Here is a 14264-nt window from a genome sequence, read left to right on the forward strand (position 1 = left end):
GTCCGGTCCACAGGGCACCCCCTCTCCCCCCCGAAAGTTGACACATAAGCGCACATATTACAGTCGCTCTAGGCTTAAATAATGGGAAAAGAAAATATTATGCAATGGAACTGCAGAGACCTTTTTAAAATCTTGATGATGTCTTGAGTTATTGCATTCCAATCAGCTAACTATGATGTGTCTCCAAGAAACCTATTTAAACTTCAGGTACAGAAATTTCTTGAATAGTTACATGGTATTTAGGAAGGACAGGGATGGTGGTGGCACATCCTCAGGCGGTGTGGCCATCATTGCCCGAAAATCTCTGGCGTGCCACACTTACCAACTACAGACAATCCTTAAGGCTGTGGTGATTGGAACGGTAATCTTTAATAGGCTTATAACACTATACTCCCTTTAAATCCCTCCTGACTTCCAGCTCTCGAGCCCAGATTTCAAGGGTCTAGTAGATCAGTTACCCGAACCTTTCATTCTCATAGGCGACCTCAATGCACATAACTCTCTTTGGGGCTCTTCTCACACGGATGGCCAAGGCCGCCTCATTGATTAATTCTTAACACCGTCGGGAGCATGCCTTTGAACAAGAAACAGCCTATATACTAAAATATAGGACGCAACAATTATTCACACTGTTGCAAACGGGAAGGCGTACCCGAGCTGAGCTCCCTCGCCTCCGATATGCGTGTGGTTGCGTGGTGAAGCAAACGGTCAGCCAATGTTGTTGCCTCGAAAATGACTAGAACCCGAAGGCAAATTTAACTTGTTTACTGCATGGCGAGAGAAGAGCCGAAGCCCGACAAGAACAACACCCCGGCGGGCAAGGTTACAGTACAGGACTCGAGCAGAGGACAGCATTGATTCACCGCTCAGACAGGAATGAACTACAGAGCTTGGGGGGGGTCGTATTTGTACCCAAAGTGCTAACGGTGAAACAAGCGTTCCCTCTAGATTGTGCACACGACACGAATGATACAGACACACGCAACCCTCTTTCCAGAGTTCGTGAGCGGCCGGTAGTAGCGGCGCACGTTAAGTCCGAGAGAGGGGAGAGTGCAAGTCTCCGAAACGGCTTCCGCGTCCTTCGAACAAGTCTCTGCGTGTTGCGTCGGCCTCCACCTTAGTGTGCGTCACGCCGGCAGCGAGGCGCCAGCGATCCAGACATGTAGCGATGCGTTTGAATCCGTCGGCTGCAAGCGTGAGTCACCGTCAGAGAGGCCTGCTCGAAAGGCACACGTAGTGGAGGCTTCACCACACAGCCGAGGCGTGTTGCACAAAGTACTGCGGCGGGCTGATTCGTAACAAAACCTTGACTTGGCTATTGTATCGGCAGTTCTTTTTCATTGTCTTGAGTGGGGTGTTGACACGGGTCCATATGGTAGTGACCACTTCCCCACCCCACTGACATATATAGGTAAAGGCCCAAGCAGTCCATCTTCCCAGAACAGGTTCAATGAAGGAAGAACAAACTGGAATACATTTACAGAGACGTCCAGACTACACTACACATCCGTAAGACACCAACACGTTGAGCAGGAAACCCAAATACTAACGGAGCACATACTTGACGCCGCCGAAAAGTCCATTCCCACCGCCTCTGGTGCCGTGCGCAACCAGTGGAGGCCGTGGAGGAATGAGTATTGTAGGCGGACGCGAGACGCCCAGAACGAGGCACGGGGTATCCTTCGCCGGTACCCCACGCCGGGAAACCTCATTTTCTTGAAAATGTTTGGAAAATGTGTGTGCCATGGGGCAAAACGAGACAGTTGGCGTTCCTTTTTGACATCTGTTAACTAATACACCAAAAGACCCAAGTTCTGGAGAAGAATACGGAATCTCAATGGACGTCACGCACACAGCCTACCCCTGGTTAGTACAACAGGAGACACACTGAAAGACCAGGCTAACGCACTCACACAACCCTTCCAGCACGTGTCCAGTTCCGCACACTACACAAACACTTTCATGCAACGCAAAACATCTATAGAGAACAAGCCCTTGCATGACAAAGACAAATGAAAAGCTGCTTACAGCTCTAAATTCACACTCTATGAGTTGAGGGCTGCCCTGAGCACATGTAAACCTTCAGCTCCAGGCGCACATAAGATTACATACACCATGATACAACACTTACACCTGGCCATTGTTTATACACTGCTACACCTATACAACAAAATATGGCTTTCGGGGCAGCTTGCAAGGTCTTGGAGGGAGGCCATTACAGTGGCCTTCCCGAAGGAGGGGAGGGACCCATCCTCTCCTGCAAGCTATCGACCGATCGCCTTTACAAGCTGTCTGCAGAAGCTTCTCGAGAAGATAATACACAGGAGACTCGTGTACTTAGAATACAACGGTCTTCTCGATGACTGTCAGGCAGGCTTCAGGGCTGGGCGATCTACAAATGACCAACTAGTAGCGTTACAATAGTACATTAAAGATGCCAACCTACATAAGCAATATTGCATGACGGTGTTCTTTGGTATTGAGAGGGCATATGACACTGCATGACGCTATGGCATTCTTCGAGACTCAAAATCTTTTGGTATATCAGGGAACATTCTGAACACAGTGTCCAGTTGCATGTATGAACAAAAATTTCTTGCAAGAGTTGGGTAAGCACTATCAAACGTTCATGTTCAGGAGAATGGCGTGCTCCAATGTGGCGTTTTGAGCTGCACCTTGTTTATAGTCAAGATGAATTCGGTTCGGAAGGCATTGCCACTTGATGTATATGGATGACGTACAGATATATTTTAAATCGTGTAATATGTCCATATGCGAACAACAGGTACAGCTTGGGTAAACAAACTTGCTCGCTGGGCAGATCCAAATGGTTTTAAGCTTAATCCCGGGAAAGGTACCTGCGTCGTCTTCTAAAAAAGGCGCGGTATCCAGCCCGATCCTGAATTTAAGCTGAATGGTGCTTGACTCCTGTATAAAAGCAACACAAGTTTTTAGGCGTCGTCTTAGACATAAAACTCGTATTCATTCCTCACATAAATCAGCTCAAACATAAAGGCCTCAAAAAAAATTAAGGTCCTTGGACACCAATGCTACGGTGCGGACAAGCAACTCCTCAGCCGTGTCTTTACAAGCTTGGTGGTGTCCCGCTTGGACTATGGAAGTGCGGTATATTGTTCGGCAACAAAAACAGCACTGAAATAGCTAGACCCAGTGCTCCACTTGGGGCTTCGCCTCGTGTCGGGCGGTTTTCGCACTAGCCCCGTACGAAGTCTATACTCCAAGTGCGATAAACGGTCCCTTGATCAACAGCGAAGCGAAGATTAATGGATCTTCTTTACGCTTTTAAAAGTTCGTCAATAACCCACCACCCTTTTAAGCCTTTTATTTGTGATACAACTACGTCCAAACTTCTTCTATATCGTCCATCTACTTCTTCGTTCTCACATATAGTGAGACAGGAAGCGTCAGAACTAGCTGTCACCTTTTCAGACACCTGAAAAGCAACCCTTTCTGACTTTTTACCACCTTGGCAGCTTCGCCCCGTGTCGTGCGACACTTTTTTTGTAGCAGTTGATTAAAAACGAGTGCCGACAACTGCAATTCTGTAGCACTTCTTGTTTCTTCAAAATAAATACACGTGTGCAGAATTTTTTGCTACGCGTCAAAAACAGTCCTTACCTTGTCGTGTGCTGCGCATGGACCTGATTTTAGGGTATGTAACACTGTGAACTCGAAAAGTAGCATTTTTAGGCTGAAGCCTGTGGTATTTTTCGGGTTTTAAAAAACATAGTTTATCATAAATTTCCCAAGTACATCATCATTACAGATTCCTTGCGCGTAGTACGTGCACTGGCATCGAAGCAGGTTCTTAAAAATCATGTTACGCACTTAGTTCATACGACCATTACGTCAGCATATGCGTCAAATCTTGAAGTGACCGTGTGCTGGGTGCCAGGTCAATTGGGGACCACCGGAAACGAGGCAGCGGATCAAATGGCTGCTGCTGCTGCACTTACAACTACACTTGACATAACAACAATACCCCACACTGACCTTAAGTCACATATCAGACAACAAGCTGCACGTTATAAAGTCACTCTTGAGAGCATACACCACTGACACACACCAAAGACACAATGAAGTTTCCCCGGCTAGATTACGGATAGGCCACACCCATGCAACACAGTCGTGCCTGCTCACGGGATCTCCAAGACCCATTTCTAGCAGGTGTGGAGACGGCCTATCTGTGATCCATGTGCTACTTTAATGCAAAACACTCCACACAACATGACACGAACATTTCAGAGAACTCTAGAGACAACACATCCCACAACATCCAGCGTTCTTCCTCTCTGACGATCACAAGTTTTCTATCAAGCGCGTTTTTAACTATTTAGCGTAAGTGAAATTATTAGACGTAACTAATCCTGGTACTCTACACTCACAAGCTGGTACTCTACATCAGCCATACCATTCTCTTGACCCATTTGTATTGTGTTATTGCCCACTGAATTTAGTGTTTACGGCTTAATCTTTTATATATAACGATTGTTTTGGCGCCCTTGCCCCAGTCGGCCTTGCGCCATAAAAATTCAACCATCATCATCATCATAATCATCAATACATAAGAGAATGTTCAAATATAGAACAAAAAGTTACAGACAAAGAAGGTGCCTTGAAACAGTAAGCAGGGACGCCGATCTGGCTCCTTGAGTTCTTTAACAGTTTCGGCATACCATCTTTGTCGAACATATTCCGAGCCTTTTAGACGTCTGACCCCCTTTCTGTAGCTGCGCACTCCAAATCACAGTACCCATCAACGATGATAAACTGATAAACGATGATAAGGTGATAAGCTGGTCCACTCGGAGACTTAATTACGTGGTGAGTTCCTAATTGCTTCGATTCTCTTGAATAATAAGGCTTAACACCTTGAGTTTCGGGACTCGAGGAACGGGGTTGCCGTGTACCACAATTTTTATGTCTTTTTATGTCACCAAAACGCCATTAGTCTCTCACATTTATCACAACCCAGCTAATCCTTCATCTGCCATACCATTCTTGGCAGCCTAAGCGGTGACGTTGCATGTGTAATGACTACGCATTTGCGGAATAATCATCGATTGATTTCAACCGGGATGCTCCCCGGTTATATGTTTCCGAAACAGCACGATCCGCGCTACGATGCCTTCTGAGAAATGCCTGTGACAAAATTGATTTTACGGGACAATTATAAACCGATGTACTATTTATACTCTCGTGTGAGTGCATGTTGCTTTCCAAGTTCCCAAAATTTAAGCCAAAAAGTACAGATGGTTGGCTGCGCCAGCAACAAAATATCGTGTTAGAGCAGCTGGCACCCCTGCTGATCAGGCTTTGTCCAACTCCATGTTTCGAGATCTGAGACTCCGGGTGTGTATCTGTGTCTGTGTGTATGTGTGTGCGCTTGTGCGCGCGTGTGCGTGTGCGTGTGCGTGTGTGCGTGCGCGCGTGTGTGTGTGTGCGTGTGTGCGCGTGCGTGCGTGTGCGTGAGCGTGCGTGCGTGTGCGCGTGTGTGCGTCTGTGTGCGTGCATGCGTGCATGTGTGCGTGTGCGAGCATGTGTGCGTGCGTGTGTGCGTGTGCGTGTGCGCGAGCGTGCACGTGTGCGCGTGTGTGCCTGCGTGTGCGTGTGTGTGTGTGTGTGTGTGTGTGTGTGTGTGTGTGTGTGTGTGTGTGTGTGTGTGTGTGTGTGTGTGTGTGTGTGTGTGTGTGTGTGTGTGTGTGTGTGTGTGTGTGTGTGTGTGTGTGTGTGTGTGTGTGTGTGTGTGTGTGTGTGTGTGTGTGTGTGTGTGTGTGTGTGTGTGTGTGTGTGTGTGTGTGTGTGTGTGTGTGTGTGTGTGTGTGTGTGTGTGTGTGTGTGTGTGTGTGTGTGTGTGTGTGACTCTTCTTTATATTCTTCGGAGTACGGATACAGGTTTTTGAACAACGGCATATTTCTTGTGGTCGGCTCTCGTAGTGCTTCTGGTGTCCATTAAGATGATTCATTGATTTATTGGTGCATGTCCCCGCAGCTCGTGTAGCAACACGTGCTGCCACAGCATACATTCTTGTTTATGGAGAGCTGTCCAGCACACGTGCAAGCCTGTGGCTATGTATCACTCGGCCGGGGTAACATTAGCACCTTTCAGGTACGCGTTGGCATGCCGGAGCCTATAAGCCTCACGTTTGTTTTTGTGGTCTTGAGACCAACCGGTACGCGGAGTTTGGCATGGTGGTGTTAAGATCTGTGGCTGATTTCGAGATCATTAGAAACGTTTGCTATAAAATTTACAATACGAAAACGCCTCGTGGGAAGGAAGATACCCAAATAGCGTCGCTGATATATTTACTGCCCCGCAGAACCCTTTACGGCCCCGGCTTATCGTCGTAGCTCGTACGCGGTCACGGAAATTAGGAACCGTTGTACGCGGAGTCAAGCCGAAGAAAGATTTCGAGAAGATCACCGCTTTACCTGGTCGGTATAAAACCCAGGTCCCTCACGTTACGGAGGCGATGTCCATCCCATTGAGTCCCATTCCGCCAGAGAGGCACAGTTACACATTAGCAAACTGTTACCTGTAGGGGTGATTTTCATGCTGCGCCGTTGCTAAGACGCAAATAAGTACACATTAATATAAAATAAGGACAAAATAATGAATTCACCCAATAAATACACAAAAATAAAAAAATTATTACTAGCCAGAAAGAAGTAGACATGAGAGTACAAGGCGCGCTCTAAAACAACAGAACCCCGTGACGCTCGCCGCCGAGTCTGTACACAAAGCAGCCACGTCGGCGGATTGCCTCGAAAACGCGTCATCCCTATTTCATATTTGCCGCGCTTTCGAAGCGCTTTTTCAAAGAAAGTGCTACGAGTTGTTCCGCGCCTCCGCCAGATGGCGCCATGGGTCCCACGACCGAGATAAGACGCAGTGAAACATCCCCCTCGCGAGGGGCACGATCAAATGCAGAGCATTTCCGGGGCGCACGACGTTAAGTAGTTTGCGTTACGTTAATGTTGTTGCACTTGTGGCAACTGCTGACGAGAGAGCGCTCGTCAGCAGTAATTTGAATGAGTCAACGATATAAGGCGCGTTCGTAGTTTCCCATTCTGTGTCGGCTTTGTGGCGCAGTGGCTAGAGCACCATGTACATTGCGTTCCGACGACAGGGTCGAGGGATCGAAACCGGGCGCCGGATAGTATTTTTTTTATATAGTAAGGAGGGGTGCGGTGCGGATTACGGACGTCAACGCGGGTGACATCGTGTGTTACTAAAATGCTCTGCATTTAAAACACAATACCGTGTTTCTTTATAGGCCTCTTCAGGGGCTGCGACGCCTTCTCTTGACTGCTTTCGGTATCTGCACCAGGCTGATACTGGAACTAGTAAGGAGATGGCGCCACAGCCCCTCTAACAAATCACTGCTCCGCACTTCACAGCTTTCAGAATGAGGGGATCTGTTTTATTTTTTTTTGTTTATTGCATGCACGTGGGGGTAGGTGAACATGGTTGGCGTCTAGTTTTGCGACTGAATAAAGCCCTCATTGAGCAGCAGGGAATGTTGGAGTGATCAATTTTTATTACATCAGGTATCCAACTATCCTTAGACTTGTCCCTCTCTACCATTTGAATGTCCCTGTGGATGTGGTTACATTTTTCCTTGTCCTTATCAGCTAAATCTGGTGTTATCAGGAACACTTAACGGCGTTCGCACACAATGAGATTTTCAAAAAGCCAGCGTAACAACCGCCGCTCACTAATACTCTGATCGCCTACGTCAACTTCTTTTCTTTCTCGGCAGAAAACTGTGCTGTCCCTGCAACTGCTGTGACCACTTATGCGCGGCGCTCTGCAATATAGCCGTCTGCGTTGGGATCATTTTCATCACCTTGTTGCTACTGGGCGTGGTGTCGATCAGTAAGTACAACAAATTCCTCTTCCTCGGTACAAGTAGGCAATACTGCTGTTACTGTATTAACAGTAATGGAGAGGGTGTTCTCCCCCATAACGGCGGCGCAAAGCACGTTAGATTGCGTGTATCCATAAAAATTATACAAAGAAAGTATGCAGATGTTTCGGGAATTCTCTACTATTGCATCCGTTTAGCGGCCTTATTTCATTCGCAGCATTGAAGGAACACGGAAAAACCACCAGCGTCCTTTCCAGCGGAGGTGTTATGGGCTAGTTTCTGACGAAATTTTCATGCATCGGCGGAATATTTAAAGAAATTTTGTCTAGACAAAAAGTATGCGTAGAGCAAAGCTAACTTTCTGTTGAACGCTCTGTAGTTCACAATACGATCTAAATATGCACTTGTCAATTGAAGTGCCCGATACACTCAATTACGGACCGATTAATCAACGATATGCCACAAATGTGGAACTAAGAGAACTGAAATGCCAGTAATACATTTCTATAATGTCGCAAGTGCTTACTAAGGTTGTAGTTTTGGAAACTTCACACGAAATAGATAGAAAGGAGAAAATTGGGTTTTCCACTATTCATGATTATCTCGCTCGCCCATTGAGTTATCAATGTTGTTTCTGCTTAGAAGGCTTTAAAAAGTGCTTCCGTGGTTTCACCCTATAACCAACATCTATGTATGTATGTATTTATTGTTCTTTAGAAAAGGAAGATCCACCAACAGGCGTAAATTGTCTCGCCTAGGGGGCGGACACCGGAACGACCATCTACGGTGCAAATCTGCATTTCGGAGAAAATTGCTCGTATTTACAGATTTTCATACATACAACGACGGATTGATATATCAAATAATTTTTACTGATAGGTGTTACTCATACAAACACACAAGAACCTTTCCAAGGATTTCGCCCTGCGATACAGCTGGTGGAAAGTATATTTTTACTATCACACCCCTAACACGCTGAAAACGCCTAACAGGTTGTCAATACCCTGCTAAACTGCTTGTCTTTGAGCCATCAAATTTCCGGGGTGCATTCCTACTAAGGTCGTGTAGCTCAACATTAATTATCGATTTTGTTTAAATTACACTCTTGAGGTAGAGAAAAACACTAAAACATTTTTAGAATAAACGTGTTTTGAGTGCGGCCCATTGAGATATAGAAACGGTTTTCGTTGATGTACCTAACCTATACCAATGTCTAAAAATATCTTTCGAACGAGGCTTGAAAGAACAGACGTGAGCGTATGATGTGTGTCTGGGGGAGGGGGGAAGGAGGGGCGTGTGCGTGTGCGTGTGCGCGTTTGTATGTGTGTGTTAAGCACACTACAGCAAAGCCCCTCTTAAGGAGTTCTGTAGATGATGATGGCCTGAATAGAAGTTCGCAGGTCTATGGGTAGGCTAGAGGCGATTCATGCGACCGAAGAGCAGGAGGTCATGGGGACACGCGTTCGTGGGCGTAAAATCAACTATAAAGAATATTCGAAAGAAAAAGTGACAATATAAGAGGTTAAATTAAAAATGACGAAGCCGAAATGATACAACGAAGTGATTATATAAATAGACAAAAAATATGAAACACAAATGTACCTGTAAGATGCGTTGGATGAAGCTCAGCCTCACCTGTCGGCATGCATTGCGTGTGTATCATTAAGCTTCGCCTGTTTAAACACGTTCTCGATTAGACAAAGGCGTTTGATGTTTTTAATATTTTTCATGAGACAAACCTTATAGGGACAGTCACAATTTTGGGGAAAAACGTGGTATTTAGAATTTATTTCTAACTGTAGAGGCTGTTATGTGCAATTCGTTTTTTTATTATTAATTCTGGCCATAAAGGTGCCCCAAACACAATTGCAAGATTTTATGCTAACAACCATATGTAGAGAGAAGCAGGATTTAAAAAAAATCCTGAAGTGTATCTCAGTCAATTCTCGTGCGTTCGAATAGCGGCGCTATCTGTTGCTTCTTTCTGCCACCACAGGCCTCCCGGAGAAGCCCACCATGTCGAAAGTGGGACGTTAATAGTGTGATGGTTATCCATTAATTTATCTCGGTAAAATTTGTTTTGGATAGTTCTAACACAACACGAGTTGCAGCCGTTCACTGTAACCCACGTGCCACTGGTAGGAGAATATGTATTGACAGCGGGGGCTGTTTATAATTGTTGAACACTCCAAGGAGAAAAAAAATATTGTGAAAAGTTACAATAACTAAACATATGTTATGCCGATTAGTGTCGGTAGTATTCGCCCCGAGCGCGAACACAGTCGGCCCCTGGCGGCGGCGGAACGAACCGCTCCTAGTGTGGATGGCGCTCTCGCGTCGTCTGCTTTTTCACGTTGCGTGCGGCGCAAGACGCGTGCTGCACACGACAAAACAACCAATATGTGTGCTCGTTTGGCAGTAAGGAATGACACAGTTACCTGTGCTTGCTCATTTCCTATAGAAGCGCAATAATCAGCGGCCGTTGCGGGTTAATGCGCTGGTTTAATTCCGCGAAACATCTTCGCCCTGGTCACCGCTTGAGTGTGAAACGTGTTATAAACATTGCTTCCGCACATTGCACTTTTGAGTGCAGTCGTCTGCCGTTCCGGGAACGTCGAAGGGTGCTTTTTGAAGGTGGCGTGGTGATTATTTAAAGTATAATTGTTTACAACACGAAACGGGTAAGAAGCGACAAGACCTGTGCATACGCGTGCAAATTCCACACCCTTGTAAAATTGCGCTGTGTCTTTATAGAAATAAGAAACAAACGAAAACATTTACACTGCACACGACCCGTGCGCTATCGCCCATATATTACCGGACACGTATTTTACACCCGCAAGCGTCTGTGTGATCGTGTCCTTCTCGTACCTTTTCTAAAATAAATACCACTTTTGGACAGTCGCTGTTTATACTGAGGAGGAGAAATAAACATTTATTCAACTGTATCGAGTTTCTAATTTTACGTATTATTTAAAATACGTTTCTATGGATGCGCAAGAGTATTTAGGGGGATTCTTCGGTAAAATTAAGCAGTTGTGAGTTTGCGTCTGTCATGTGGCATTTCGTGTGTCATGTTCATATATATCATTTTCAAATCCGACATGAATCACCTTGTACAGAAACGTGTCTCACTCAGCATAACCAAATGCCTAATATGGTCACGTCTTAACCTCTTAAGGTGGACCTAAGTTTAAAGAAAGAGGAAAAATCGCGTAATATAATTCACGTTGTTGCCCACATGTGTGGGGGGTGTGTGGCATGGCTCGCTGTTTTATTTTTAATTTTTTCCCACAATGCTTGCTTTCAATACAATTTTGAAAAAGTCAAGCCACAATTCCTGGACAATCCCGGGCCAAAGGGGGGTTAATCAGTTTGAAAATACGTACTGCTTTTTCACCGCTACAGAACACGACGCCTAGTGTAGTTTCAATTGTAAGTAATACCGATAACCATAGTTCGGCTCTTCGCGTTAGCTGCGTTCTCTTCTCGCTGCTCTTGCAACGTTGTCAGGACCACCCCCCCCCCCTCCTGAAAAAAAACTAAATGCACAGAATTTCATTTTTTAACCAATCCTCAAGAATTAAATTCCAAGACAAAGGCGATATTCAGTTTAAAAAACAAAGTAGTTACCGGGAACCCGTTGCGCTGATTCGCAACGAGAAATAATAAGGAAATGTTTTACTACATCTGCAACAGCGCAACTTTATTCATTGCCATCTTTAGGGTTTGTAAGCGACCTTATACGCAATAATGCAAACACATCTCGCTGTTGCAGGCACCTGTTAGATTTTAAAAGGAACGCAAATGGTCAACAGAGCAGCCGTAACCGAAAATATGTGCTCACTGTGAGGTCCCAGAAGCTTGGTTTGCACACTGTAAACCTGCTTGTCACTTTGCGAAAACCTAGCTAAACATGAGATGTTGATTGTACTGCGTGCGTTGACAATTCAATTCGCAAGTTCACTTGCAACGAAAGCCGTAAATAAGTGATCCGAAACCGTTATTCATCAAACCTTCCTTCAGAGTCGTTAAAATTTCATTTAAAAGACCCGTTAGAGCGGTTACATTTATATTTCTGCGCTGATCAAAATTCAGTAATTTTATGTTGCCTTTTGAACACACAAAAAATATCGTAAGCTCTTAGAAAGAATTTCGGGGCAGTTAAGTAGTGTTACAATTTCAGGGCATCCCACAATTGCAAGAATGCGTCATGCTACCAGTGAAGGCGATTGAGATTGCCGTTGTAAACTGAATTTCAGAGATCGAGGCTTCCTGATTTGTTTCTATTTATGCTTTTATTGAAGGCTCAAAGCCATAGTCTGGAAATATCGAGCTTGCTACGAGCCACAGCGTACAAGTTCATTGTCGCAATTACGGCCATTCTGAGATTCCCGATGAGTCGTCGCTTTTTTTGGCGTAGTAATGAAAACTGACTGCCGCTTCCATGCTATACATTGAACGTTGAGGAACAGAACTACAGCATACCACTCTTGTTTGCACCTTTCGTGCGCAATTACGGCGGGAAAAAGGCACGAAGCGCGCCCACAGTATGCATTGTTACGGGCCGCTCGGCGGAGCATCCACACTAGCAGCGCGATGCTGTTGCCACCTACATGTCGAGCTCGCGGCGAATAGTGGCTTACCCGGGCATCACCGGGAACTACCGCTAGTTATTGCTTAAAAGATTGGATGTAAAAATTAGTTACCATCGTAAAAACCATATTCTCAGAACATTTATGAATGGGGAATCCGGACGGTAAAAGATGTAATTGAAGAACACATAATTAAGCACTCTTTATCTCCTACTGTAGTACTTCAAGTGGCGCAAAAATTAGTGGCCAAGGTGGACTACTAAGCCCAATTAAGGGCGTTTGTTCGACCGAGGCCGTAGGCGCTCCTTCTACTAGGGATGCTAAAACCAAACATCCGCACCTGCCAATACTTCCGCACACGCTGTTTTTGGGGCCATGAGCCCTAAATCAAACTTAGGAAAGCTCACCTCATTGTCGTAGTGTAGCAGTGGTGGTTAGAATCCCCTATAACTCTTATCAATGTCAAGCTATATCATTATGCGTGCTTCTAAAAATGTATATGTAGACGCCAAAGTAGAGCGGCTCAGAAGTAATAACGGCACTTTGAGACAACAGTTAATACGGAAGCATGAGTCAGCCAAATTGGTTTTACGTGCGCTCAACAATGATAAACGTGGTAAGGACATATTATTCCTGTATGGTATTGATCAAGGTAAAAAGAAATGATCATACAGACAATAAATTTCAATAAAGTCGAAGAAAAGCTTCGGAGAGGCGTCTTGTTTACAGGATGCCACGCGACAGTCATTTCAATCAGGGCAGAATCTCGGGCCGCGTCAACAGCCTGGGGCCACGTCGACAGTCATTTCTATCAAGCGCAGAAGCTGTTCGAGGGAGTTGCTGGACAAGGGTTTCTCCCAAAGGCTTGTGGAAAGGTGGATGTGTGGGGTGGGAGAGAAGGGGGGGGGGGGGCGGGCAGGGAGGGCGTCCGATGATCTCAGGCTCACGAGGGAAGCCGCAGAATGGAAAAATTGTGTCGGTCAGAGAGGTGAAGTGGTGGGGTGTGGGAAGGTGTTAACCTGCATGGCGGCGAATAATGTTTCCTGGTCCCTCGGTAGCGATTTGTGTGGGGCGTAGAGTTTCATACTGCCGTGTACCATGCATTCGGTTTGTTCATTTGTGTTTTGCTTTTGCCGCCTGGCTGCGCCGGCCTGTGTTATCGCTGTTGTCTCTGTGCCAATGGATGCGCGTGTTTCATTCTTTCTGTGCCGCATGTGTTATCTGTTCGGATAGGGAGATCGTTCCGAACGAATGTGAACAGCCTAAAATAATCTTCGTTGATCTACAGTGTTCTGGATACAATTCGACTATTCCAGAAACCCTCGCGCCCAGTGATAAATTCCCGGTGAGCAGATGCCTCGGCATTCTAATCACCGACAGCCGTCTACGCACGTGACGTAGTTGACTGCTCTTTCGCCGCCTGTGTATTCTTTAAGTAGTTAGGGGAGCACAAGTTCGCTCCAATAAACTTGTTTTTTTCTTCAAGACAGCTGCGTCGCCTTTGTCTACGTGACAATACTAATATATACTAGAGGAAAATCTGGCGTCACTGCCTAGGGGAGCCGCGGTTCGGCGAGCGTTCCGTCGTGTACCGAGAAGGTACCTTCCACTTGTCCTTGGCATGGCTCATAAACAAGCCGAAACGTTGGCTCTGGCTGCAAAAAGCAGAAATATTACTCTAGAGGGTTCATCAAATTTGTTTTTTAATTATAAAATTGAACCTACAAAAAGATTAATTCGTCAGTGATTATGCTGAAGGTTCATTCACGATGAACAA

The sequence above is a fragment of the Haemaphysalis longicornis genome, unplaced genomic scaffold (assembly GCF_048455015.1).
Source record: "Haemaphysalis longicornis isolate Haplotype H1 unplaced genomic scaffold, Haemaphysalis longicornis Haplotype H1 scaffold_4, whole genome shotgun sequence".
Classification (NCBI taxonomy): Eukaryota; Metazoa; Arthropoda; class Arachnida; order Ixodida; family Ixodidae; genus Haemaphysalis; species Haemaphysalis longicornis.